This window comes from Mustela putorius, unplaced genomic scaffold (assembly GCF_011764305.1).
Source record: "Mustela putorius furo isolate JIRA1106 unplaced genomic scaffold, ASM1176430v1.1 tig00000095_pilon_pilon_pilon, whole genome shotgun sequence".
Taxonomy (NCBI): Eukaryota; Metazoa; Chordata; class Mammalia; order Carnivora; family Mustelidae; genus Mustela; species Mustela putorius.
Genome location: NW_025421280.1, coordinates 32,653,562 through 32,680,467, shown reverse-complemented (window position 1 = coordinate 32,680,467; position 26,906 = coordinate 32,653,562). Strand labels below are relative to the sequence as shown.

The window sequence follows — 26,906 nt, the reverse complement described above, 5'->3', positions numbered from 1 at the left end:
GTCCTGGTAGGAACAGTTCGTGCCCACCATTGATCATATTAAAAACAAAAACAAACAACAACCAAAAAAAAACCCCAACACTTTAATGCCCATCACTGACTGAGTGTCATCTAGGCCACCAAACTATAAAACTGCATAAGAATGGCAGCATGGGGGCACTTGGGTGGCTCAGTCCTTAAGGGTCTGCCTTCTGCTCAGGTCAAGATCCCAGGGTCAAGGGATCAACCCCCTCCACTGGCTCCTTGCTGGGAGGGGAGAGGCCTGCTTCTCTCTCCCACTCCCCTTGCTTGTGTTCTCTCACTTTCTCTGTCAAATAAACAAACAAAATCTTAAAAAGAATAGCAGCATGATATTTAAAATGGGGGAAAATAGACTGGGCCTGAGCATTTTGGGGAAAACAAACACTTTTTAAAAAGAATTTTTTAATTGAGGTATAATTGACATAGAACCTTGTATTAGTGTAGAGGAAAAATGTCCTTTTATCTTTCAAAGTTCTTTCAGCTGTTCTAAGAATGAAATTGATAGGAAACCAATTAAGAGAGGAAAAACGTCTTATGTTTGGAATAAAATAGAGACCTAAAGAAATGACCAAGGCAGGAAGTTTTTACACGTTTTAGACAACTAAGTCCATGAGGAATTGACAAGACAAAGAACACTTACGTTGGGGAGCTTCAGTTAGTAAGGAATTCTAAACAGAATCTGGGGTAGTAAATTGGTAAGAAGTAACAGGGTTTGCTTATATAGTTTTCTTGGCTCCAAATTCCCCATCTCTGGCAACTGAGACATAAGAATGTCTCTACCTCCTAGTGCAGGGAGGGTACCTTTCACCTGGAGGACTTACTTCCCCAAAGCTGGGGTCAGGCCATCCTTCCTCTGCAACAACTTCCTGCCCTAAGTCCCAATACTAGTTTCAGGTGTACAACACAATTATTCGTTATTGGTATATATCGTGGAATGATCACCACAGTTAGTGGTGGTTAGGGTAGTTAACAGCCCTCACCACACAGTCATTTTTTCTTGTGATGAGTACTTTGAAGATTTACTTCTGGCAACTTTAAAATATGCAGAACAGGGGCACCTGGGTGGCTCAGTGGGTTAAAGCCTCTGCCTTCGGCTCAGGTCATGGTCCCAGGGTCCCGGGATCAAGCCCCACATCAGGTTCTCTGCTTGGTGAGGAACCTGCTTCCTCCCCTCTCTCTCTGCCTGCCTCTCTGCCTGCTTGTAATCTCTGTCAAGTAAATTAAAAAAAAAAAAAAAAAGCTGGTAAAATATGCAGTACAGGGGAACCTGCCTGGCTCAGTTGGGTAAAGCATGTAACTCTTGATTCCGGGGTCGTGAGTTCCAGCCCCATGTTGGGTGTAGAGATTACTTATAAATAAAATCTTAAATGAATAAATAAAATATGCAGTACAGTATTATTTACTATAGTCATTATGGTGTACATCACATCCCCATAACTTATTTATTTTTAAAAATTTTTTTATTTATTTGAGAGAGAGAGAATGAGAACGAAAGCATGAGCCTGGAGAGGAAGAGGGAGTAGCAGACTCCTTGCCTAGCCAGGAGCCCGATCTGAGGGCTCCATGTGGGGCTCGATCCCAGGACCCTGAGATCATGATGTGAGCCGAAGGCAGAGGCCCACCCCACTGAACCACCCAGGCACCCCTGACCTCAATTTTTGTTGCATTGTTTATATTCATTTTGGGGGGGGGGGTTCCATATATAAGTGAAATCCTACTGTATTTGACTTCCTCTGTCTTCTTTCACTAATAGCTGTACCAGTCTTCCCTTATTGATAGTAATGCTATTGATTATAAATGCCTGGGCCTCTCACCTGGGCTCAGGTGCACTCCCCACAGACATTCCCCTTTCCAAACCGAGGACTGACTGGACTGAATCTTGTGGTTCTTATTATAAGAAGTTGCAAGATACCCTTCATCAACGCTGATTTGGAAACTTGGAAGAAATAAAGGTTTATTATTTGCAAGGCCTGGAAGTTATACAGCACACCTGGGGCCACACAGCAAGGTCACCAGGAGAACGAAAGAGAAGGCAAACCAGGGAGTCTGCTTTTATGAGTTTGCGTGGGGGCCTAGGGTTTCTCTGGCTCACTCCTTATGGAAGAGTTGAAAATAAAAGAGCAGGAATTTAAAGCTCAGGAAGACAAAAGGCAAGTGCCCCCAAAGAGTTGGTTGCTGAAATCAACCAGGATCTCTAAAACAAAGGAGCCAGGGTTGGGGGGAGGCGTCCTGGTTCTGTATCTGCTTGCATGGCGGGCACTGTGTTTTCTTGGAAATACCGTCTTTGAAGTGGATGGCTTGGCAATCCAAACCTGAATCAGGCACTTGCATTACAAAAAAGAAAAACAAAAACCAAAAACCTGTCCTTGCTTATACTACAACCCACTCTGTGACGCATGAGGGTATCAGAGTCAAGGGTGAGGGTATTACCAGCTGATGGAGCTGATCCACTAAGAATCAGTGTTGGGACATCTTGTAACCTAGAAAGCAAATGTCTTGATAGGATATAGGGCCACCTGGCTGGCTCAGCTGGTGGAGCAAGTGACTCTTGATCTCGGAGTTGTGAGTTCGGGCCTCATGCTGGGTACAGAGATTACTTAAAAATAAAAAATTTTGAAAAAAGAAAGAGAAAAAGAAAAAGGATTATCGTAGCAAATCCTATGATATTGAAGGCGACAATAGTCTGAAGTCCGGTTCCAGTCCTTGTGCCAAACTTGAAAGGTCCCACAACAAAACTAAGTCAGAAAACTTGGAGGCCCCAGGAATCTGTTCAAAGATTTCAGTGATATTGTGGACTATTTTAACATCTTGGGCCACCTGAAGAATGTAGGTTTGAACCTGTCCTGGGTTGGTAGATTGTTCCAGAGCTAACTGATCAGTCTCTTGGTCCAGAGAATGGTTCCGATAGGTTCAAAGTTGTGTCTCATTTCCGGAGGCGGTGATGCAGGGGGGCCCCCCAAGGTTAGCGCTACACGGTGGGAGTAGTTGCATCAGGTTGGTAAGAGATATTTCTATGGAAATAAACAAACAAACAAAAGGTTAATGATTAATTTGCTAATGTGGCTCACAGGACTATGAGAAACATTGCCCTAAGACTTACTGTAAGAAGCTAGAACTCAGGACTAGCCAGATGGAAGAGATGCAGAGGGCAAGGTATGGAGAAAGGGACTTGAAGCTTCCGGGCCCTACAGTCTCCTCAAATCTCTGTGTTCACCAACCCGGAAGCTCTCCAAGCCCTGTCCTTTTGGGTTTTTATGACGTCTTCTCGACACAGGCCCAATTGATTAAATCATTGGCCTTTGGCTATAGATTCAACCCCCAGGTCCTCCCCCATCCCTGGAGGTCTGGGGCTGAGACAGAAAATTACAGCCCTCTACTCACGTGACCGTTTCCCCCGGCAACCAGCGCCAAGCTTAGGTAACTTAAGGGCTTTTCAAAAGTCATTCATTAACATAACAAGAGACACCTTTATTGCCTTAGCACAGGAAATTCCAAGGGATTTTAGGAGCCCCTTTCGAGGAACCAAAGACCAAATATATATTTCTACTTATAAATCACAATATCCCAAGTGTGAATTCTCAACATGACTCATCAGGGCTTATGATGACCTTTAACGCGGGGCCAAGGTCATGTTTCTCGAGTTTTGCCATTATAAGGTTCACTCTTGTTCCCGTGCCATATTGTATTCTTTGCAAGGTATCCAACGCAGAGGATACCACACACTCCAGGAAAGGGGGTTACACCTTACATCCTTCAGGAGGAATAAATCCCTACAACATTGGGAATTTTTCTGTATGGTTTATTCACTCATCCGCACTTTTGTTTCTAGCCCCTCATTGAATCAAGTGGATGGATCCAGGATACTTGTTTTATCCTTTGGATTGGAATGCAATATGATGGGACACCTGGGTGGCTCAGTTGGTCAAGCGTCTGCCTTCTGCTCAGGTCATGGTCCCAGGATCCTGGGATGGAGCCCCAGGCGGGCTCCCTGCTCAGCAGGGAGCCAGCTTCTCCCTCTCCCTCTGCCTGCCCATCCCCCTGCTCGTACCACCCACCAAATAAATAAATAAAATTAAAACTTTAAAAAAGAACCCAATAGGACATTCTTTTCTTGCTCAAATTGTTCCAGCTCTGGCCTTTGGGAGCTCTCTCAGTTGGCTTCCAGTTTTATTTTATTTTTATTTACTTATTTTTAAAGATTTTATTTATTTATTTGACAGGGAGAGAGATCACAAGTAGGCAGAGAGGCAGGCAGGGGAGGGGGCCGGGGGGATAAGCAGGCTCCTGCTGAACAGAGAGCCTGATGCAGGGATCAATCTCATGACCCTGAGACCATGACCCGAGCCAAACAAAGGCAGAGGCTTAACCCACTGAGCCACCCAGGCGCCCCTGGCTTCTGATTTTATAAGCTGTTCCAAGCTCATCTGCTATATTTCCTTCCTACACTCAGCAATTTCTCTAAAAAGCCATGCTTCGGATGTAGGAAAAGACGTTAGGGTTTGAAGCTTACAGCCAAGAAAGAATTCTCGAGACATCTTTGGTGCAAAAAGGTGATTTTATTAAAGCACAGGGCCAGGATCCTTGGGCAGAAGGAGCTGCACGGGGTCACGAGGAGTGGCCCATTACATACTTTCAAGTTGGGAAAGGGTTCTGGATCTGTAAGTCTCTAAGGAATTTTGGGAGCACGGTTTCCAGGACCTTGAGGGGGCTAGCTCTTGTTGGAAAAAGGTCATTTATTACCGTCTAGTCAAACCTTAGTCATGAGACCCTTCAGATGTTTATCAGTGGGCCACATGCTGGGGGGGTGATTGCCCACACATGTCTTGGGGGGTTTAGAGATAAAGGAAATTTCTAAAGGAATTTTTATACGTTAAAGTAGACTTACAGGATCCTAGGGGTTGGGCTAAGATTGCCTTTTGCCCTTAGCCAAGCATTAACATTGAGGCAGTTGAGTCCCTAGAGGAATGTCATTCTGCCTGTTTCAAGGACTTGTCAATCGGTTGTAGGTAGTATGGCAATTTGATTATTTCTCTTCTGCCTTTGCTTCCCACCTCAGTTCCGTGTTTGTTCCTTTTTTAACTGTGTTCAAATACACATAACATTCACCATCTTGGCTTCTTAGCAGCAGGATCAGGGATACCAGACCCGTCCCCATTGCTGTGTGGCCACCAATACCATCTGTCCCCACAACCATTGTCATCTTGCACTTATTAAACTCTAACTCCCCGGGACGCCTGGGTGGCTCAGTTGGTTAGGCAGCTGCCTTCGGCTCGGGTCATGATCCCGGCGTCCTGGGATCGAGTCCCACATCGGGCTCCTTGCTCAGCGGGGAGCCTGCCTCTCCCTCTGCCTCTGCCTGCCATTCTGTTTGCCTGTGCTTGCTCTCCCTCTCTCTCTGATAAATAAATAAAATCTTTAAAAAAAAAAACAAAAAAAACAAACAAAAAAAACTCTAACTCCCCTTTCTTCCCCACCCCCCCAGCCCGGGCACCCACTATTTTACTTTTTGTTTCTGTGATTTTGACTAATATAAGTCCCTCCTGTAAGTGGAATTAGACAGGGACGCCTGGGTGGCTCAGTTGGTTAAGTGTCTGCCTTAGGCTCATGTCATGATCCCAGGGTCCTGGGACGGAGCCCCACATCGGGCTCCTGCTCAGTGGGAAGCCTGCTTCTCTCTCTCCCACTCCCCCTGCTTGTGTTCCCTCTCTCGCTGTGTGTGTGCCTCTCTCTGTGTGTCAAATAAATAAATCTTTTTTTAAAGATTTTTTATTTATTTATTTGACAGAGAGAGATGACAAGCAGGCAGAGAGGCAGGCAGAGAGAGAGAGAGGAGGAAGCAGGCTCCCCGCTGAGCAGAGAGCCCGATGCAGGGCCCGATCCCAGGACTGTGGGATCATGACCTGAGCCGAAGGCAGCGGCTCAAAAAAAAAGATTTTTAAAAAGATTTTATTTATTTATTTAGAGAGGGCCCATGCAAGCAGGGGGAGAGGCAGGCGGAAAGGGAGAGAGAGAATGTCAAGGAACTATACACTGAGCGTCCAGCCTGCCTCTGGGCTCAGTGCCACCACCTGGCGGAGATCATGACCTTAACCAAAATTAACCAACTGAGTTTAACCAACTGAGCCACCCAGGCTCAGTTGAGTTTAACCAACTGAGCCACGCAGGCACCCCCTCAATAAGATCTTTTTAAAAATTAGTAAAAAGTACAGTAATAGTAGTGGGTACCAAAGTGTGGGTACTAGGTGTGTTTTTGTGCCTCTGGTGTCATTTTCTCTAGATATCGTAAGGCTTGTAATTACCTAAATTTTGTTTTTCCCTCTATGAGGTATTTTCTGTGCTGTTTCTGCAATTTGAGAATGTAAAGGACACTTATATTTATTTATTTATTTTTAAAGATTTTATTTATTTGATAGAGAGAGGAGGAGAGCACAAGCAGGGGGAGCGGCAGACAGAGGGAGAGGGAGACCTGGACTCCCCGCTGAGCAAGGAGTCTGAAGTTCATGACCGGAACCGAAGTCAGGTGGAAAGGGAGAGGGAATGTCAGGGGGACTGGGGCGCTGAGTCTGGAGCCTCACTGGGCTAAATCCCACCACCCAGGGATCATGACTTGAGTCGAAATCCAGCATCAGACGCTTAACCGCCAGAGCCATCCAGGTGCCCTAGAGACCGCTTTTAGACAACAGCCTTGATCAATGGAAACTTGACCAAGGCACATGGGCCCAGAGTGACCCCTGGCTGGAGACACAGAGGCTCATCAGTTGGGTCACCTCAAATTACCGACAGGCCCTAACAGCCCTAACCAAAGGGCTGCTTACCACCAGGCACAGTTCCCTAAAGAGGGAGAATCCTATGTCCCCATACCGCCTCCCCTTCCGCCTTTAGAAACGACCCCCACCCACTGCCTCCTGGCTGATAGCCTCTCCTCTGCTGTCCTGTTGTGTATTCCGTAAGCTTCTATCTCCTCTGCTCTGCCTCAGGTGAATTCTTGTCCCCGCCCACACCGCCACCGGCTTCGATCCGATTGTCACCCCACATTTGGGGGTCCCCAGCCCATCAAGAGAGACACCACAAAGAAAGTTTCCATTTTTGTTCTAGTGCCTTTCTTTGTATTTACCCCTGAAACGCTTTTTCTGTTTTCTTATCTAACTGGTCGGCATCTGGTTAGCCGGTTTGGTTTTAGGTCCTTTAAATTCCCTTGGATTACCTCCACATCAAAACCCCAATCCCGGGGCGCCTGGGCGGCTCAGTGGGTTAAGCCGCTGCCTTCGGCTCAGGTCATGATCCCAGGGTCCTGGGATCGAGCCCCGCATCGGGCTCTCTGCTCAGCGGGGAACCTGCTTCCCTTCCTCTCTCTGCCTACTTGTGATCTCTGTCTGTCAAATAAATAAATAAATAAAATCTTTAAAACAAAACAAAACAAAACCCATTCCCCTATGTTCCCTTTCCTCTCGCAGTTACATTATTTCTACCTTGTCAGAACGTGTAACGTTTGTGCATTCGTCTTCTGTCCCCACACTGGCAGGGGCCCAGGGCAGCCTGTCCCCAAATGTACCATGATTACATACTGCTTGTTTTGAACTGGAACTACTTGGGAAAGTGACAGTACAAGGTCACCCAGTCTCTCCTTTGTCCCCCCAAACAGGAAATAAATCTCCCATAGGAAAAAAAAAATCTCCCTATATTCATAAGATATCCTTATCACCAAAAATGAAGACTTTAAGGGTAAAAAAAGCCATAGAAACAAACCTTGTTTCTTTTTTCCTAATCTACCACCTGAGTCCAAATTCCACTCCGAATTCCTTTTTTTTTTTTTTTTAAAGATTTTATTTATTGGGGCACCTGAGTGGCTCAGAGGGTTAAAGCCTCTTCCTTCAGCTCAGGTCATGATCTCAGGGTCCTGGGATCGAGCCCCACATCAGGCTCTCTGCTCAGCAGGGAGCTGAGCTTCCCCCACTCTCTGTCTCTCCGCCTGTCTGCCTCTCTGCACCCAACGTTGGACTCGAACTCACAACCTGGAAATCAAGAGCCACATGTTCTACAGACCGAGCCAGCCAGGCGCCCCTAGAATTCTTTACTAATCAACACTTCCAAATATCTGTTTTCTTTATTCTATCAATTCCTCACAAATGTATTGTGTCTTTGTCTGAAATGTATAAAACTGCCTGCATTTGTATTTTCTTCCGGTCCAATTTGATCTGGGCGTATACACACAATAAAACTGGGTTGTTTTTTTTTTTTTTTAAGATAAGTCTTTTTTTTTTTTTTTTTTAGATTTTATTTATTTATTTGACAGACAGAGATCACAAGTAGGCAGAGAGGCAGGCAGAGAGAGAGAGAGGGAAGCAGGCTTCCTGCGGAGCAGGGAGCCCGATGCGGGGCTCGATCCCAGGACCCTGAGATCATGACCCGAGCCGAAGGCAGCAGCCCAAACCACTGAGCCACCCAGGCGCCCCAAAACTGGGTTTTTTTTTTGTTTTTTTTTTCCTCCCGTGAATGTGCTTGTGGCCATTTAATTCCTAAACCAGGTGAAAGAAGCTTGGAGGAAAGGACCGTTCTTCTTCCCCTACATACCCATGTTGGTTTTCATCATAAATGTTTATGTGCCCACCACCCCTCCTTTGCTGTGGCTTCTGTGTTGTCACTTGTTAGAGGAGGAAAGACCTGATGGACCCCGACTCCTCTACCTTGTGGTTTGAAAGTCATTTTCCAGCAAGCTTGGTAGCTGAAGGAAGGCTAGGCTAGAGACAGAACTCTTTGTTCACAGAAGCGACCAGTGTTTTCAGAGCTCTGTAATGCAAAAGTGTCTAGCAACCCAATCTTTCCTGCATATTAATATTTCCCAGGGACATCTCACATTTACATAATCTTTTTCTTTCTTCTATCAGTACAAAAGAACCCATTAGAAATGATCTAATGAAGTTCCTTCCAATGGAAAACATTCATCTAAGAATGTAAGGAGCGCAGCTCCTACCTCGTAGTTAGAGGGTGACGTCCCCACGCTTTGGTTCCTGGGTCCAGGTTAGGGTGGCGAGTTTCCCACTTCCCAGCAGAGCCCAGGGCTTGGGAGGCCACAGGATTTTTCCAAGTAGGAAATGAGCGCAGGTAGGGAAGTCGTGGGTGGAGGTCTAAACTCTGTCAACGAAGATCGAACTGGAGCTAGACTAATGACGGCATCTCGCGAGGTGACACTGAAGTGTCTGTGTTTGTAAACAAGCATCCCGGGTCCATAACCGGCCTGGAACATTACGTTGCTGTGCAACCTCCCTACAGAGGACCACTGCCGGCTCCCACTGTGCTTGGTAACCCCAGACCATCTGCCACACGCGGGGGTGGCGGGGTGGGGGTGGGACCAGGAGCCCTGGCGCTGCGGGTGGGTGGAGGACGTCCCTTGGCTGCGCCCCTACCTCCTGCCTCCCAGCGAATCGCGAGTCGCCTGCCCTTACGGACCCCAAGTTGCTCTGCCGGTCGCCCGTAGTGCTGGGATGTGCTCAGGTCGTCGGAGACCTGGGAGGGACGCCAGGGGACCCAGGAAACCTAGAAATGGTGAACGCAGAACATGCTTCCTGGGGTGCCCAGAAGCCGGGGGAGGGGTTGATGGGCGGGTTTGAAACGGCCTGACCTGGCGGTGGCAGGACCCGATCTCCCGAGGGAGCCCCCCAGTCTGCAGAACGGAGTCCGTGGTGGCGCCGCTCGGACCTCAGTCCCCTCCGGCGCGGCGAGCGGGCTGGGCGGGCAGTCGGGACCCCAGCGTCCTCTCCCATCCCTGCGCGCGGCCGCGTCTCCCCAAAAGTGCGGTGACCATGGGAAGGGTCGTCAGGGGACAGTCGTGACTCGGCCTCCGGGGTTGGTGTGTGGGAGATGCTGTGGTCTGTGGGGTCCCCCATCTCTCCCCAAGGGGCACCCGTTTTTTCTTGAGTGTTCCAGATGTTTGGGAAGCAGAGGGTCAAATCCAGGACCCTGTCTCCCAGACTATCCTTTCCTCGGACTGGCAATAAATCCCTAAATTCCCAGATGTCTCCCCACCTTCCCAGGAGCCAGTTTCCCCTCTCGGATTCGTAGCATCAATTACTTGTCCTTCGTGGTGCAATTCAAACCGTCCCAATCTTTTGTTGATCATTTCCCCACAGTCACTGGATGGCTTTCTTTAACAGATTTGGGGCTTTTGTTTTTGTTTTTGTTTTTGTCTGTGGATATTTTACTTGAGAGAAATTCGGAGAATAATCACCAAGAGCTACATTGTATGAAATTCTTGTGCTTCTCCCCACAGGCTCTTCCCAGGGCACAGACATCCTACCAGAAGTCTCTACCTGGGGCGCCTGGGTGGCTCAGTGGGTTAAGCTGCTGTCTTCCGCTCAGGTCATGATCTCAGGGTCCTGGGATCGAGCCCCGTATCGGGCTCTCTGCTCAGCAGGGAGCCTGCTTCCTCCTCTCTCTGCCTGCTTCTCTGCCTACTTGTGATCTCTCTCTGTCAAATAAATAAATACAATCTTAAAAAAAAAAAAAAAGAAGTCTCTACCTGGAAGTTTGTCTTTGTAACTTTCCCAGGCAATTTGTGTTGTCGGTGCTGCCCCAACCTGAATTATAAGATTTATTTCCTTTTTTAAAAAAGATTATTTATTTATTCGAGAGAGAGAGAAAGGAGAAAGAGAGAGAGACTAAATGGGAAGATAAGTAGGGAGGAGAGGAAGAGGAAGAAGCAGGCTTCCAGCTGAGCAGGAAGCCCAATGGGAGGCTGGATCCCAGGACCCTGAGATCATGACCTGAGCCGAAGGCAGACTGAGCCACCCGGGCGCCCCTGAGTTATAAAGTTTTTTAACTTTAGTCTCAGCTCTTCAATAAATAAAAATTTAATCACAATTCAAAACAGTGTAAAATACTTCTAAAGAGGCAAAGTGTGAATTTCAGAAAAAAAATCTCAAGATTACATTGCATATATTAAATACTACTTATTTCCCTTTATTCTTCCTTTGAGCCTGTTGGTAACTATTCTGAGGTCAGAAGAGCTGGGTGAGTTCAAGCGGACTTAGAGGGTTTGGATAAACGTTCACATATGATGACCCGTGCATAAAAATTTCTCCCAATGGAATAATACTGTGACTTATTTTTCCCTATAGAATGCAATAGATACTTGATAGATATACTTGGGGGTTTTCTTGTTGAGCTAGCAAAGTGCCTTACAATTTTCTTCCCTCTTTCCACATAAATTGTGCTGGATTGTTCCAACACTGGCTCGGTGTCATTTAAAATGACACTCATCAGGGCACCTGAGTGGCTGAGTCCTTAAGCAGCTGCTTTCAGCTCCGGGCTCAGCTCATGATCCCAGGGTTCTGGGATCAAATCCCTCGTGGGGCTCTGCCTGGAGACTGCTTGTCCTTCTCGCCCTCCCTATGCCCCTCCTGGCTATCTTAAATATACAAACAAATAAATAAATAAAAATTTAAAAATGACACTCGTCATATGACTCTTGATTTTGGGACTCTGAGTTTCATCTCCATGTTAGATGTAGAGATTATTTAAAATTAAAATCTCACAAAATAAAATAACATTCATGGTCCAAAGCAATTGCGGGGGGGGGGCGGGTGTGTGTGTGTGGAGCCGAAGCCTCAGGCTCTAAGCTGAGCCCCCCCCCCCCCCCCCCCCCCCCCCCCCGCCTTGAGCCTAGAGAGGGAAGTACTTGAAGGCCCAGTTGTTCTTCCTGGGGAGCCTCCCCCTGCAGGTGTCCTAGGGGCTCACACCCACCTGAGAAGGAGCCCTTTATACGAGAAGCTACTGAGCCCTGGGGGGCTGGGGATGCACCTGTGGGGGTGGGGGTGGGAGGACACCTAAGCCTTTTCTGAAATTGCCTCTGAGGTTCCCTTAAGCCTCCTAACTCCCAGGGGTTAGAACAGGGGGGCTCAGAGCATAAAGGGCTCACATTGAAAAGTCTTGAGAGTCACTTCTGTGTTCCTGATGAGGGTCAGTGACTGAGGAGGTTATTTGGGTCAGGAGCTTGAACTGAATGCTTTTTTTTATAAAAAAGATATTTATTTATCTATCTACCTGTCACAGGACAAGTAGAACACAAGGAGGGTGAGCAGCAGGCAGAGACAGAGGGAGGAGGGAGGGAGCCGGATGCGGGGCTTCATCCCAAGACCTTGAGATCAGGACCTGAGCCACCCAGGCGCCCTTTGGCTGAATCCTGATGAGTTTCCTCACCGGGGAGAATGGAAGCCTGAGGGAGGGAGGGAGAAGTTCTGCTATGTCCTGGGGAGGAGAGGGTGTGCAGGGCTCCCTGGGTTCATGCCTGTGGCTGTTCAGGTGCCCCTGCCCTGCCTCACCAGGGACTGACCCACTCTGGGGCTTCTGTCCCCACCGGATGAGTCTAGAATGTGGAACCTTCTGAACGTGCCTTCCCTTCTGTCCGTGGGGAAGCAGGCTGCACCTCTGTGCTGATTCCCATGTTTGTTTCCTGGATTCCTTTTTTCTCTCTCTCTCTCTAAGATTTTATTTGTTTATTTATCTGAGAGAGAGAGAGAAAGAAAGAGAAAGAGTACAAGCAGAGGAAGCAGCAGGCAGAGGGAGAAGCAGACTCCCCTTTGAGCAAGGAGCCCCATTCAGGACTCGATCCCAAAACCCTGAAGGCAGACGCTTAACCAACTGAGCCGCCCAGGCAACCCTCGTGGATTCCTTTCCTGATCAAACATGCAGTCCTTTGGCTCTGGTTTCTCTCAGCACTTGGGCTCCTAAACTATAAGTTGATTGAGGGATGGGGGCTGGGGAAAGCTAGAACATTAGGGAAACCAAACAGAATTTGTGTTTCATTTAAGCAAGAGAACCTCAAGACGGGAGACGAATGAGTTTAAGTTCTCAGGAACATACTGCACGTTGCAATCAGTTTTTGGCTGTATGTGTCTCTAGAGAACACTCACACTGGCTCCTGTTTGGGTTTCTGTTTATAAAATCAACCAATTGTGAATGCATGTTTTTCTTACCGATGTAATCCTGGTAACGTGCAGTCAGACTTTGTATTTTGGAGTGTTTGGGGCGCTGACACCTTAAGCCTCCCCCTGCCCTCTACACCACACCCCACTCCTCTCCTGCCCCGCTGTGCTCCCAGCTAAAGGAGCTGATGAGAAAGCCTGGGTGGTCTCCTCTCCCACCTGACCCCTCACGTCCCCCCACAGCCAGCTCTCCTTCTTTGCTTTTTTTTTTTAAGATTTTATTTATTTATTTGAGAGAACAATACAGAGATAGAGCACAAGTGGGAGGAGAGAGAGAAGCAGACTCCCCGCTGAGCAGAGAGCCCATATGGGTCTCACTCCCAGGACCCCGGGATCATGACCTGAGCCGAAGGCAGACATTTATTTTTGGGCCACCGAGGCACCCCGCTTTCCTTACTTTCTGAAGCCACGTCAGAGCTGCCAGAGAGGCCTCCCTGCCTTCCCCTGATACTCCTGTTCTTAGGGTCCTAAGCTTCTTCCTACCCTCTGTGTACATGTGATGGGGTGGGGAGTTCACGGTCATCCGTCTCAACACTTGAACCACTCCTGTGCAGTGACCATAATCACTGGCACCGCCGGCCACATCCAGGCAGGACCGCTAGGCTGTGGGTCCGCTTCTCTTGCTCTGACCTGCTCACCTGCGCTGACGCCTGATGGCGGCATGTTCCGCAGGCGCTCGGGGCTGGGGAGCGTGTGCTGTGACTTGTGCTGCCCCGTGTCCCATGGCTGACCGTCCCACGCCTCAGTTCTGTGTTCAGCCTACCAGACTCGGCGGTTTACACAATCCCCAGGCATGTGGGAGCAGGAGTGTAAGAGCGAGGCCCTCCTTACAGTGGTCCAGGACGATGTGTTTGCTGGTTTAGGGTGACACTGCATTAGGGCAACGCTGTGATAGGAGCTGGGTTGGCCCCACATACCCAAGGGTGGGGTGGCAGAGGGGACTCTATCCTGTGCAAGAGGCCAGGGCCCATCAGGTGGTTGCTCCTGAAAATAGTCATTTATGTAGAGAAAGAGAAGGTCAGATGGCGGGTTGGGTCCACACTCCTGCTATCAGGAAGCTTGTCAGGATACTTCAGTCCCTCCGCTGTCAAGGGCCTGTGCTGCCAGGGCCTGACTGCAGCAAAGATCAGAGCCTCCAGCCCCAGCTGGCGACACTCATGGTCCACCCTGCCCCTGCCCCCCCACACCATGGCACAGCAAAGGGATTAGCTCAAAGTTGACATAAGCCCGTGGTCCGTAAATGCAGTAAAGCCACTGGTTGTCTTATGCAGGCTCCTAACCCTGCTGGAGGGGTCTGAGACTCTCAGGGGAAAAATGTGTAAGTACTGGGGTAGAGAGGTCACCTGCTCCCCTGAAGTATATCCGGTGACAAAGATATCAAAACAGGGATGGGCAAGGGTAAGGAACTCATAGATAAAATACGGAAACAAGGGGTGCCTGGGTGGCTCAGTTGTTAAGCATCTGCCTTCTACTCAGGTCATGATCCCAGGGTCCTGGGATCCAGCCCCACATCGAGCTCCCTGTTCAGAGGGAAGCCTGCTTCTCCCTCTCCCACTCCCCCTGCTTGTGTTCCCTCTCTCACTGTGTCTCTGTCAAAAGAATAAAACCTTAAAAAAAAATACAGAAACAAAAGACCACAATTTGACCAAATTGTAAATCCAGCAGATAAAGGTACACAGTTTGGCTTTTCATCTTTACCACATAAGTTCTAGATTAAGCTTGCTATCTGGCATAATGCACTAATTCAGAAACATTCAGTTAATCAATACTAGGTCTCGGGGTGCCTGAGTGGCTCAGTCGGTTAAGCGTCCAACTCTTGGTTTCAGCTCAGGGTCATGAGATCGAGCCTGTGTCTGGCTCTGTGTGGGACGTGAGGCTATGTAAGGTTTTCTGTTTCCACTTCTCAAAAAAAAAAAAAAAATACTAGGTCTTAACTTACAGGTAAACCTGGGATCCTTCTCCATTTAAGCAGCAGCGTTCCCTGGATGATCTCAGGGCTGTTACTGACTAGCATATATGGGACAGATAGACCAGCTGTTTGTCCTTGACCATCAGAAACATGGTCCTGTCTAGGGTCTCCTGGATAGCTCAGTGGGTTAAAGCCTCTACTTTCGGCTTAGGTCATGATCCCAGGGTCCTGGGATCAAGCCCCACATCGGGGGTAGGGGGTAGTCTCTGCTCAGCAGGGAGCCTGCTTCTTCCTCTCTCTCTCTCCCTGCCTCTCTGCCTACTTGTGATCTCTCTCTCTGTCAAATAAATAAAATCTTAAAAAAAAGAAAGAAAGAAAGAAATATGGTCATGTCTAAACCTGCATGGTCATAGCACCCATTGTCCTAAAATATCCGATAGTGAGCTGAGAAGCTCTGAACAAATGATTTGTAAACTAAAATTAAGGTGAGTAATTGCCACTTACAAATGGCCTTGAAAAAGATGGGACCCCATGAACCTTATCCATCAAATAAAGCAGCTAATATGGCCCCATGGAAATTGCACAGTGCTTTGAAGGATTGAAACCCTATACCAAGCCTACTGAGTTGGTTGATTATTCCCCATACCTCTCCTTTGAACAGCTGAATTGGCCTGTTAAATTGGGAATGAACTGAGCCTGCGTGGCTCAGTTGGTTAAGCATCTACCTTTGGCTCAGGTCATGATCCCAGGGTCCTGAGATCGAGCCCCACATCGGGCTCCCTGCTCAACAGGGAGCTTGCTTCTCCCTCTCCCTCTGCCTGCTGCTCCTCCTGCTTGTGCTCTCGCTCTGTTAAATAAATAAAATCTTTTTTTAAAAGATTTATTATTTTAGAGAGGGGGGAGGGGCAGAGAGAAAATCTCAAGGAAGCTCCACCCCTAGCACAGAGCCCAGTGCGGGGCTGGATCTTGCAACCCTGAGATCATGACCTGAGCAGAAATCAAGACTCTGACTCTTAACTGAATGAACCCACCCAGGCGCCCCTCAGAGATTTCTTTTAATGTTACACCATTGCAGCTTCGCTCTGGTTAGTGTCACTTGACTCTGATAACCAACACCTCCCAGGTAGGATAACAATCATCTTTCAACATGTGGCCCACTGACACACGTGTGAAGCGTCTCATGACTAATGCTTTACTAAAAAGGATCACCTTATCTTAACAACAGCTGCCCTCCAAGGTGCTAGAGACCCTGCTTTCAGCATACACAAATTCCTCAGACCTTACATTATCCCTAACCCCTGCTCACTAAAATTTAGTGTATCATCAGTGACTCCTCACAATCCCACAGCAGCTCCTTCTGCCCATGGGTTCTGTCCCTGTGCTTTAATAAAATTACCCTTTTGCACCAAAAACACCTCAAGAATTCTTTCTTTTTTTTTTTATTTTTTTTAAAGATTTTATTTATTTATTTGAGAGAGAGACAGTGAGAGAGAACATGAGCAAGGAGGTAAGAGGGAGAAGCAGACTCCCCATGGAGCTGGGAGCCCGATGTGGGACTCGATCCCGGGACTCCAGGATCATGACCTGAGCTGAAGGCAGTCGTCCAACCAACTGAGCCACCCAGGCGCCCCTCAAGAATTCTTTCTTGACCATTTGCTCGGCACTCCCACATCCGTGGTCACAGAATTTTTTTGTGCATTTGCACTCAGAGACTCATACAAGGATGGCATGCACTAATATGAAAAGATCTGGAGGATTTATCAGTAGAACAAGAAAGCAAAGTGGATTGCCAAATACGCAGCAGGTTACCCATTGGGTGACTGTTAGGGTCAACTGCACGGGCAGGTGGACCCCCGCCGGAGATTTGGTTCAGACTGTCAACACTGGCATCACACACATGCCCTATAGGGTATGAAAGCATCGTGGGTTTTTTTTTTTTAAGGGTTTTACTTATTTATTTGAGAGAGAGAGAGAGAGTATAAGAGAGGAGAAGGTCAGAGCTAGAAGCAGACTCCCCATGGAGCTGGGAGTCTGATGCGGGGCTCGATTCTGGGACCCTGGGATCATGACCTGAGCCAAAGGCAGACACTTAACCAACTGAGCCACCCAGGCGCCCTTGAAAGTGTTTCTGCCTTCCATAATACAAGCATCCAGGGAGGGCATCACAGGACAGGCCTCTTAAGCAGGTGGGAAATGCCTGGAGAGAGCAAGGAAAGGAGGCTGGCCTGGGTTTAGGGGTGAGCCATGGTGAGAACTGGGGGACAGGGGCAGGGTCTCCTGTGGATTGAATCATTTGCCGAAACCAAAGGCTGTCTGGCCCCCTTGTACGGATGTGGGCACAGGGGGAGGAAGGAGAGAGAAGGGTTGAAAGCTGTCAGCAAACATCAGAAAAAGAAGGAGTCTGAGACTTCTCGCCTCTGGCTGGACATGTAAGGAGCTCAGAACGTGGCTTCCAGTCCTCGGAGGACAAAAGCAAGACACCTGAACATCAACAACGCTTCTGTCACAGAACTGAGGGAGCAGGTAAAGCACCATCTCCAAAAATTAGAGAGGCCAAAGAGTAGCCATTTTGAAATATGTCCAAAATATTTTGGCCTCCACACAATCTATTTCACCAGAGCGTCACTGACTGGGATTCTCGAAGAGCCTCTCTGACCTGGGAGGAAGGAAATAGCCAACCTGAGGCTCTTCCAGCCTTTTCCACAAGGTAGGATACTTGTGAAGACAACAGGGTTTTTATCCCCTGCCTGATACCCAGTATGTGGTGACTGTTCGATGTCATTTCTCCAACTCTGTGTCACCAGATGGGTTGCACGGTTCAAGTCAAGTCCAACACTAACACCCAGAGTTCACGTCCGACTCCGCAGGGGAAAAGCTCAGCCCCACACACTGGTGGCCCCACTCCAGATGCCAGCCACAGACGGGAGCCCAGGTTGCCGGCATCTGTGCCCAGCCACCTACACACTCAGGTTCCCTCCGAGTGCCATCACGTCTGGTAAGTTCCCAAATCAATGGTAAGAACTCCCCTGAACTGTACTGATGTGCTCTAAAGGATATAGCACAGGAACAGACAAATGTAGTGACGCATAGGTCAAAGTAAGGGGGGCATACTGGTGAGGGGGGTGGAGAGGGAGAAGGGGGTTACAGAGAATGCCCCCCTGCCAGCCCCTGCCTGTGCTTGCCAACCCAGAAACTCTCTGAATCCTGGATTACAGGGTTTTCATGGGGAGTCACTGGCCATTGGTGATTAACTCAATCTCTAGTCCCTCTCCTGTCTCCGGAGGCTGGGAGCTGGGCCTGAGCATTCCACGCCCATAGTCAAGGCTTGGTTTTCCCAGTGCCCAGCCCCATCCTGAAGCTATCTAAAGGCTGGCTAATAGTTTCCCCATTAAAACAAAAAATATTCTGTTACCCGTATCACTCAAGTGAATTCTGAGGGCTTCAAGAGGCTTTTGCTAGGAATCAGGGACAAAGACCAAATATCTTTCTTTTTTCCTTTTTAAAAGATTTTATTTATTTATTAGAGGGAGAGAGAGAGAGAGCACAAGCAGATGGAGAAGGAGTAGTAGGCTCCCCACAAGCAGAGAGCTGGATGCGGGGCTCGATCCTAGGACCCCAGGATCATGACCTGAGCTGAAGGCAGATGCTTAACCGACTGAGCCACTCAGGCGCCCTCCAAATATCTCTTATTATATCTGAGGATGTCAAGCCTGGGGACACAGGCTCACTAAAAGACTGAGAGCAAACCCCTGGAGCAGAGGGCCCTTCCCCTCTGCCCCCACCTGCTTCTATATCAACTGGGCTCTTGGTTAACACAAACACACTACTCGGACAGAATTAGATGCTTTCCCGGAGCACTTTAATAATGCAAGAATGTCTCTCTCTCACCAATCCTAGTCAGTCCTGTCCTGGATTCTGAGCTAATGCATTAAGACAAGAGTGTGTCAGCCAAGAAATGTGAGTTCGCTCCTTGGTGGGTTCTAGACAGAGACCACAACAGGTGGAGTTGTTACACAGAGGGACATCTATCTGCAACAAATAAGAAGATCTTGGGGGATAATTTCCAAAGCCATGGCTCCCTGAGCAGGGGGCGAGTGGGTTCTTTTTATTTCAGGTTTAGGACGAATATTCAGAAAGGGGAGCTTAGTCATTGCAAGTAAAGGTGGCCATGTCTCCAATTCTCTGATGGCCAACTATGGCCAGCCACATCTAGAGTGGGAACTCAGTAGGGTCGCCACTGTGACATAAGGCGCCACAGGTCACAAAGCATGAGCTCCCCCGCACCCACCAGTGCTTGCCATCACCAGACAGCAGAGCGGGTGTGCAATACAGAACAAAAACAGACAGATCCATGGGATGGTGGTCACATGTGGACATGCTGCTCACAGCGTCCATTGTCACAGTCATGTGCATGGGAGTGGTTCAGAAGTTGAGGGGCAGCGGTGCCGGGGGGGGGGGCCCAGTAGGCTGAGCCCGACTCTTGATTTGGGCTCAGGTCGTGATCTCAGGGCCCTTAGATAGAGCCATGGGGCGGCACAATCTCCTTTGAGATTCTCTGTCCCCCTGCCCCTCCCCCCCAGCCCCCATTCTCTCTCTCAAATAAATAAATCTTGGAAAAAAAAAAAAAAGAGTGCACCTGGGTGGCTCAATTGTTAAGGGGCTGCCTTCAGCTCAGGTCATGATCCTGGAATCCCAGGATCCAGTCCCACATCGGGCTCCCTGCTCAGCAGGGAGTCTGTTTCTCCTTCTGACACTCCCCCCTCTCACGCTCTCTCTCTCTTCCTCTTTCCCGCTCTCAAAATCTTTAAAAAAATGAAGAAGAATAAGTTGAAGGATATAGTTAGGTAGCCTGCCCCACCCCCGCCCCAACACAACACAGACATCCAGACAGTAGGGAAAAACTTAGGACTCACATAACAGAGGTCTCAGAGCAGGGCGGACCTCTCACACCAAAGAACAGAAAGGAGCCTGGCTGGGTATAGAGTTCACTGGGGTTGGAGTGTGGGGCAGAGGCAAGAGATCTGCACACAGGCGGGGCTTTTCCAGCTGAAATCCTACCCCCCACTCCCCCACCCCACGCCACCACTGCTGCTCTAGAGAAGAGACCACCCAGGCATTCTCATCAGTTCAGCTGGTGGGAGCACAAGGGCAGGGGTGGGAGGGGGAGGGGGAGCAGAGAGCTGGATGAGGTTTAAGCTGTCAGCACTCAAACACGCAAAAATGCAAAAAGTCTGACTGCTCACTGCAAGGACAAAGGTTGGTAAGAAGCCCCTGGTTGCGCTCTCTCTCTCTCTCTCTCTCACACACACACACACACACAAATAAGTGAATCTTCAAAAATAAATAAATAAAATAGGGGTGCCTGGGTGGCTCGGTCATTGTCTGCCTTCAGCTCAGGTCAGGATCTCAGGGTCCTAGGATCAAGCCCCGACTCCAGCTCCCTGCTCATTCGAAAACCTGCTTCTCCCTCTCCCACTCCCCCTGCTTGTGTTCCCTCTCTCGCTGTGTCTCTCTGTGTCAAATAAATAAGTAAAATCTTTAAAATAAATAAATAAAATACGGAAATTTTACTATTTAACAGTCTTGATTTAATTTTAAGTTTTGTACATCAGAAACCATTCTAAGATCGCATTCCTTTCAACATTAATGGTTACAAAAGTGCAAACCATACAAAAGGAAAATTTTCAAAACTCTTTCTAACCAACAGGACATGAGGCATCACAGAACTCCTGACTTTCCGACTTTCTCAATGTAGTAAATTATAAATAAATTACACTCTGAGTGCACCTACAATGTGATGTCAGACTCAAATCCTTTGTTTAGAACCCCCCCATCCCAGCTGCCCCCTGGGGCACTTGGGTGACTCAGTCGGTAAAGGGTAAAGCATCTGTCCGCTCAGGTCATAATCCCAGAGTCCTGGGATCAAGTCCCACATCGGTAATTGATACTGGAATAATTTATTTTTTCTGAAATACACTTCTTTCATCCCTGTTCAGGGGGAGTTGGCTTCTCCCTCTGCCTCTCCCCCTCTTTTCGTGCCCTCTCTCTCTTGCTCAGATAAATAAAATCTTAAAAAAAAAAAAAAGAAAAGAAAGAACCCTCCCAAACCAGTTAAAATCTCAGAAGGCATCTGTGCTGCACTCCCTCCCCCAACCCCATATGCACTTGTATCCCCACCTTAAAGGGCTCCTTCTCAGGTGGGTGTGAGCAGGTAGAACACCAGTAGGGGGAGGACCCCCCAGGAAGAACCTACTGGGCCTTCAAATACTTCCCTTTGTAGGCTCAAGGGGGCCCTTACCTTAGAGACACTGACCTGGGGTCTCTAACCACCACTGGAGTTGCTCTGGGCCACAAGAAATATTTTAAATGGCATAAACCCAGTAATGAAGAATCACTAAACCCAATGTTTATGGGGTAAGGAAGGACGAAAGAAAATGAAGACATTTTTCTTGTTCAACAAGAAAATCCACCAGTATTTTTTTGCAGTCAAACAGTCAAAACAGTAACTATTATTTTCGTCGCAAGAAAATGTTTTCTCAACAATTAATCACTAGTTCAAGTCTAAGCCCTGGAATTATATTTGAAATCCCCTACATAAATAAATAAATAAACAAATACCTCAAAATATTACTACAAACTGCTCAGGAGAGGAAAATTGAAAAACTACAAATACTTGCAATGCAATACTGGCATATTTTATCTTTTCTGAAATACACTTCTTTCATGCATGCCTCTTTGGAAATAGTTCATACTGCCTTTCGAGATCTACTGAGCAAACAAATTTTAGGTTTATTGAAAAAAGAAGACTTAATACAACGTTGTTGTATTCTCTGCTTCCTCTCACGCAAAATATCCACAAAGAAATAAATCATTTTGAAATGAATCATCCATTGACTGTGTGGAAACGATAATCAGTTAAAATACTGAGCTGTGTGAATTGCACGCGGAGGACAAACGGTTGATGCAGATCCCGTGAACTGAAGAGGGGAAGCTGGCGTCGGGCCAGGCGGGCGGGACTGGGAAACAAGCATTCATTGCCAGTCCAAGGAAAGGATAGGCCGAGGGACAGCGTCGTGGATTAGACCCTCTGCTTCCCGAACATCGGGAACACTCAGGAGAAACGGGTGCCCCTCGACAGAGAGGAGGGACTGGGGCCCCGGACCACAGCACCTCCCGCGCACGAACCCCGGAGGCCGAGTCACGACTGTCCCCTGACGACCCTCCCTCTCCGTGGTCACCGCACGATCCGGGGAGACGCGGCCGCGCGCAGGGACGGGACAGGACGCCGCGGTCCCCGCTGCCCGCCCAGCCCACACATCGCGTGCCGGAGGGGACTAAGGTCCGAGCGGCGCCACCGCGGACTCGGCTCCGCAGACTCGGGGGCTCCCGCGGGAGGATGGGTCTCGGCCACCGCCCGTCGCCAGCCCCTCCGCCCCTTCCTGGCACACCCGGCCCCGCACACTCACCATTTCCCGGCTTCTCGGTCCGCCGGCGTCGGCCTTACGGCTCCCGCACCGGGTGCAGCTCTCCGCGCTATAGACGCGGCAGCAGAGCCACCTGGGACCCCTAAGCGCAGGTGAGACTTCACCGGGAGCAACTTCAGGAGCGTCCACGAGGCTGCGGAGCGTCGCCACACCCACCTGCCCCGGCGGCGCCCCTGATTGACAGCTCGCAAGGGCCCGCCCCTCCCCTCCTGAGTGACAACAGGGCAGGAGGTCCAAACCGCTCAGGCGCAGGGTTCTCTGCTGGGGCAGGGGAACCCGCCCCCTCCTTGGACGTTTGCTTTTAGACAACTCTTGGTCCAGGCCCTGGAGGGACAGTGGCGTCTTCCTGCAGCTCCTTCTAAACGTGGGGACGCAGGTGTGCGCAGGGAGTTCGAGAGTCGGTTCCAAGGGAAGGACGCCCTTGTTCAGAGCAAGAGGGTCCCGGACCAGGCTAGACCAGGTCAGGCCAGACGGGAACTAGATGGTGTTCTGGGGTTGGCATGAGGCTGAGAAATCAATGTCAGAACTGGAATAAATGCCTAATTTTGAGATCACTTCCACGTTACCAAATGTCACTTTCTTCTCTGATTGACATGATTACCAACTATTTGCTAGAACTAGAGGGTCTGAGGTCCTTCCTGGGATGGGGGGGGGGTGCTGGGGGCAGAGGGCGGGCACGAGACTGAGAAATCACACATGGACCTGTATGACCCTTGCTTACTAACATATTTTAAAAAGACGTCACCTTGGGGCGCCTGGGTGGCTCGGTCGGTTGAGCGGTGGGATTCTTGGCTTTGGTGCGTTCCTGAGATCCAGCGGGGAGGCCGCTCCACGCTCAGGTCAGCTGTGCTTGAGATTCTCACTCCACCTCCCTTTCTGTCCCTCCTCTCACTTTCTCTCTCTCTCTAAAATAAATAAAATCTAAAAAAAAAAAAAAGAAACCCCTCACTGCATGCAAAAGTCTGGTTCCATTTTGATCTTTGATGGCAGCTTGGACATGTACAATCAGCACCACAATTTTTCAACATTTTGTCCCTCAAAAAGAAAGTCCTGTAGGCTTTAGCTTTCCCAACTTCCCATCTTCCTCCTCCAAGCCACAGCCTCAGACTGCCTCTAATCTACTTTCTGTCACTATGGACTTCCCTATTCTGGAATCATGTATGAATGAAATCATACAGTATATTGTCTTTGTAATTAACTTCAGTCACTTAGCATACTTTTCCCAAGGAACATCCCTTCTGTTGCTGATATGGATAATTGATTCATTTCTACAGCCAAATAATATTCCATGATATGGATAAAACACATTTACCTATTCATGCCTTCAAGGACATTTGGTTTGTTGCCAACCTTTTGACCATTATGAAGGACATCGCAAGAAATTTTCATGTACAAATTTTCACTGAAACATATATTTCCATTTCTCCTGGGTATGTACCTAGAATAAATTGATGGGTCCTATGGCAATTCTAGGTTTAATTTTTGAGGAATTGTCAGACCGTTTTCCAAAGCAGCTGCACCATTTTATGTTTGCACTACTAGTGCATGGGGGTTCAAATTTCTCCACGTCCTAGACAAAACTTATCTCACTTTTTTAAAAAAGATTTTATTTATTTATTTTTTAGACAGAGATCACAAGTAGGCAGAGAGAGAGGGAAGCAGACTCCCTGCTGAGTAGAGAGCCCGATCCCAGGACCCCGAGACCACGACCGGAGCCGAAGGCAGAGGCTTAACCCACTGAGCCACCCAGGCACCCCCTTATCTCACTTTTTGATTGACCCGTCTTAGTGGTTGCAGAGTGGTAGCTCATTGGGATTTTATTGAATTTCCCTGATGACTGATTATGCCAGCATCTCTTAGTGTGTCCTCACCTATTTCTACATCTTCTTTGGCAAAAACATCTATTGACATCTTTTGACATTTTAAAATTGGGTGGTTTGAACTTTTATTATTGAGTTGTAAGAGGTATTTATATATATTTTTGATACAAATTCCTTATCAGATATATGATTTACAAAATCTTCTTCCATTCTATGGGTTGTGTTTTCACTCTCTTGCTTTAAAATGTTTACTTTTAGATTTTACTTATTTACTTAAGAAAGAGAGAGAGAGCAATTTGTGGGGAGGGGAAGAGGGAGACAAAGAGGAATGTCAAACAGACTCCATGCTGAGCACAGAGTCCGACCCGGGGCTCGATCCCAAGACCCTGAGGTCATGACCCGAGCAGAAGGCAGAGGATTAACTCACTGAGCCACACAGATGCCTCTAAAATTTTTACGTTTAATAGTGGTAATATATAGGGACGCCTGGGTGGCTCAGTTGGTTGGATGACTGCCTTCGGCTCAGGTCATGATCCTGGAGTCCCGGGATCGAGTCCCGCATCGGACTCCCAGCTCCATGGGGAGTCTGCTTCTCTCTTTGACCTTCTCCTCGTTCATGCTCTCTCTCACTGTCTCTCTCTCAAGTAAATAAATAAAGTCTTTAAAAAAAATAGTGGTAATATATATAAACATGTCATAAAATTTACATTTCAGTGTATAGTTCAGTAGTAAGAAGTATGTTGACATTGGAAAGCCAATATCAGTACATTTTCATTTTTCCAAACTGAATATCTGAACCCATTAAACATCTCTCTGAGCTCTTCCCTCAGGCCCTAACAACCACCATTCAATTTTCTGTCCCTATGAATTTCACATTCTAGGTACTACATACAAGTAGATTCATACAGTAGCTGTCCTTCATGACTGGCTTATTTCATTTAATATAATGTCCTTAAAAAAAAAAAAAAAAAACACCACAAACCCAATGCACCTGGATGGCTCAGTCAATTAAGCCTCTGACTCTTGATTTTTGGTTCAGGTCTCCATCTCAGGGTCATGAGATCCAGCCTTGCATGGGCTCTGTGCTCAGTGCCGAGTCTGCTTAAGATTCTCTCTCCCTCTCCCTCTGCCCCTCTCCACCCCTCTCTCTTTCTGTATCTCTGAAAAAAGAAAACTGAAAAACCAAAACACCGTAATGTCCATAAGGTTCACCCATATTGCAGTATATGTATCAAAATGTCCTTTCTTTATAAATCTGAATAATTTTGCATTATATGTATATGCTCAATTTTGTTATTCATTCATTGATCCACACATGGGTTGAGAACACCTTTTGGCTTTCATGAGTAATGCTACTCTGAACGTGGGTGTTTGAGTACCCGCGTTCAATTCTTTTGAGTATATACTCCCCAGAAGTATATCCAGTAGTATTGCTGGATTATATGGTAACTGTGTATTTTGTCCAATGCTTTCTCTGCATCTATTGAGAAGATCATATGGTTCTTAACCTTTCTTTTATCAATGTGCCGTATCACAGTGACTGATGTGTGAATATTGAACCAAACTTGCAGGAGAGGAATAAATCCCACTTGACCATGATGAATGATTCTTTTAAGATACAATTGGATTTGATTTGCTAGTAATTTGTTGAGAATTTTGGCATCCCTGTTCATCAGGAATATTGGCCTCATCTTTAGTGGAGTCTTTGGTTTTGGAATCAGGGTAATGCTGGCCTCATAGGATGACTTTGGAAGTTTTCCTGCTATTTCTATTTTTTTTAATAGTTTGAGAAAAATAGGTATTAACTCTTATCTAAATGTTTGGTAGAAATCCCCTGTGAAGCCATTTGGTCATGTATTTTGTTTGTAGTGACATTTTTTTTAGTACTGATTCCATTTCTTTCTTTCTTTCTTTCTTTTTAGATTTTATTTATTTATTTGAGAGAGAGTGAGATGCATGCATACATGAGCGGGGGAGAGCAGAGGGAGAAGCAGGCTCCCCACTGAGTAGGGAGCCTGACATGGGGCTCAATTCCAGGACCCCAGGATCATGATGTGAGCCAAAGGCAAAAGCTTTAACTGGCTGATTCCCCAGTAATGATTCCATTTTTTTGCTGGTTATCAGTCTGTTCAAGTTTTCTATTTCTACCTATTTCAGTTTTAGTAGTTTATATGTTTTGAGAAATTTACCCATTTCTTCCAGACTGTCCAATTTTTTGACATATTTATTTTTCATAATATTGTCTTACAATGGTTTGTATTTCTGTGGTATTGGTTGTTATTTCTCCTCTCTAATTCATTTATTTGGGTCCTTTCTCTTTTCTTTTTGATAAGTCTGGGTATAAGTTTATCAATGTTATTACTTCTTTCAAAGAGCCAGCTCCTGATTTGTCTATTCAACTTGGTTTTTTCATTTTCTGTATCATGTATTTCTGCTCTAATCTTTATATAATTTCCTTTCTTCTGCTGGCTATAGGTTTCATTTGTTGTTCTTCTTCTAGCTCCTTTAGGTGTAAAGTTAGGTTGTTTATTTGAGAATTTTCTTGCATCTTGAGGTAGGCCCGTATTGCTACATACTTCACACTTAATGACTGTTTTGTTGCATCCCAAATGTTTTGGACCACGGTGTTTTCATTTTCATTTGTTTCCATGTATTTTTATTTTTTAAATTTTTAAAGAAAGATTTTTAAAATT

At 47.4% G+C, this 26,906-nt stretch overlaps 1 protein-coding gene and 1 long non-coding RNA gene across 2 annotated transcripts in view; both read right to left on the bottom strand.

Annotated features, from left to right (window-relative positions):
* The window catches only part of LOC101687107 (zinc finger protein 709), an 88,092-nt gene that overhangs the window by 32,005 nt on the left and 29,181 nt on the right, over positions 1 to 26,906 (bottom strand). The gene's annotated exons all lie outside the window — the stretch shown is intronic.
* LOC123393048 lies at positions 1,949 to 22,530 on the bottom strand. The gene is made up of 2 exons (XR_006607751.1): positions 22,376 to 22,530; positions 1,949 to 3,031 (listed from the first exon to the last, which is right to left on the bottom strand). It is a non-coding gene; the product is annotated as an uncharacterized LOC123393048 (long non-coding RNA).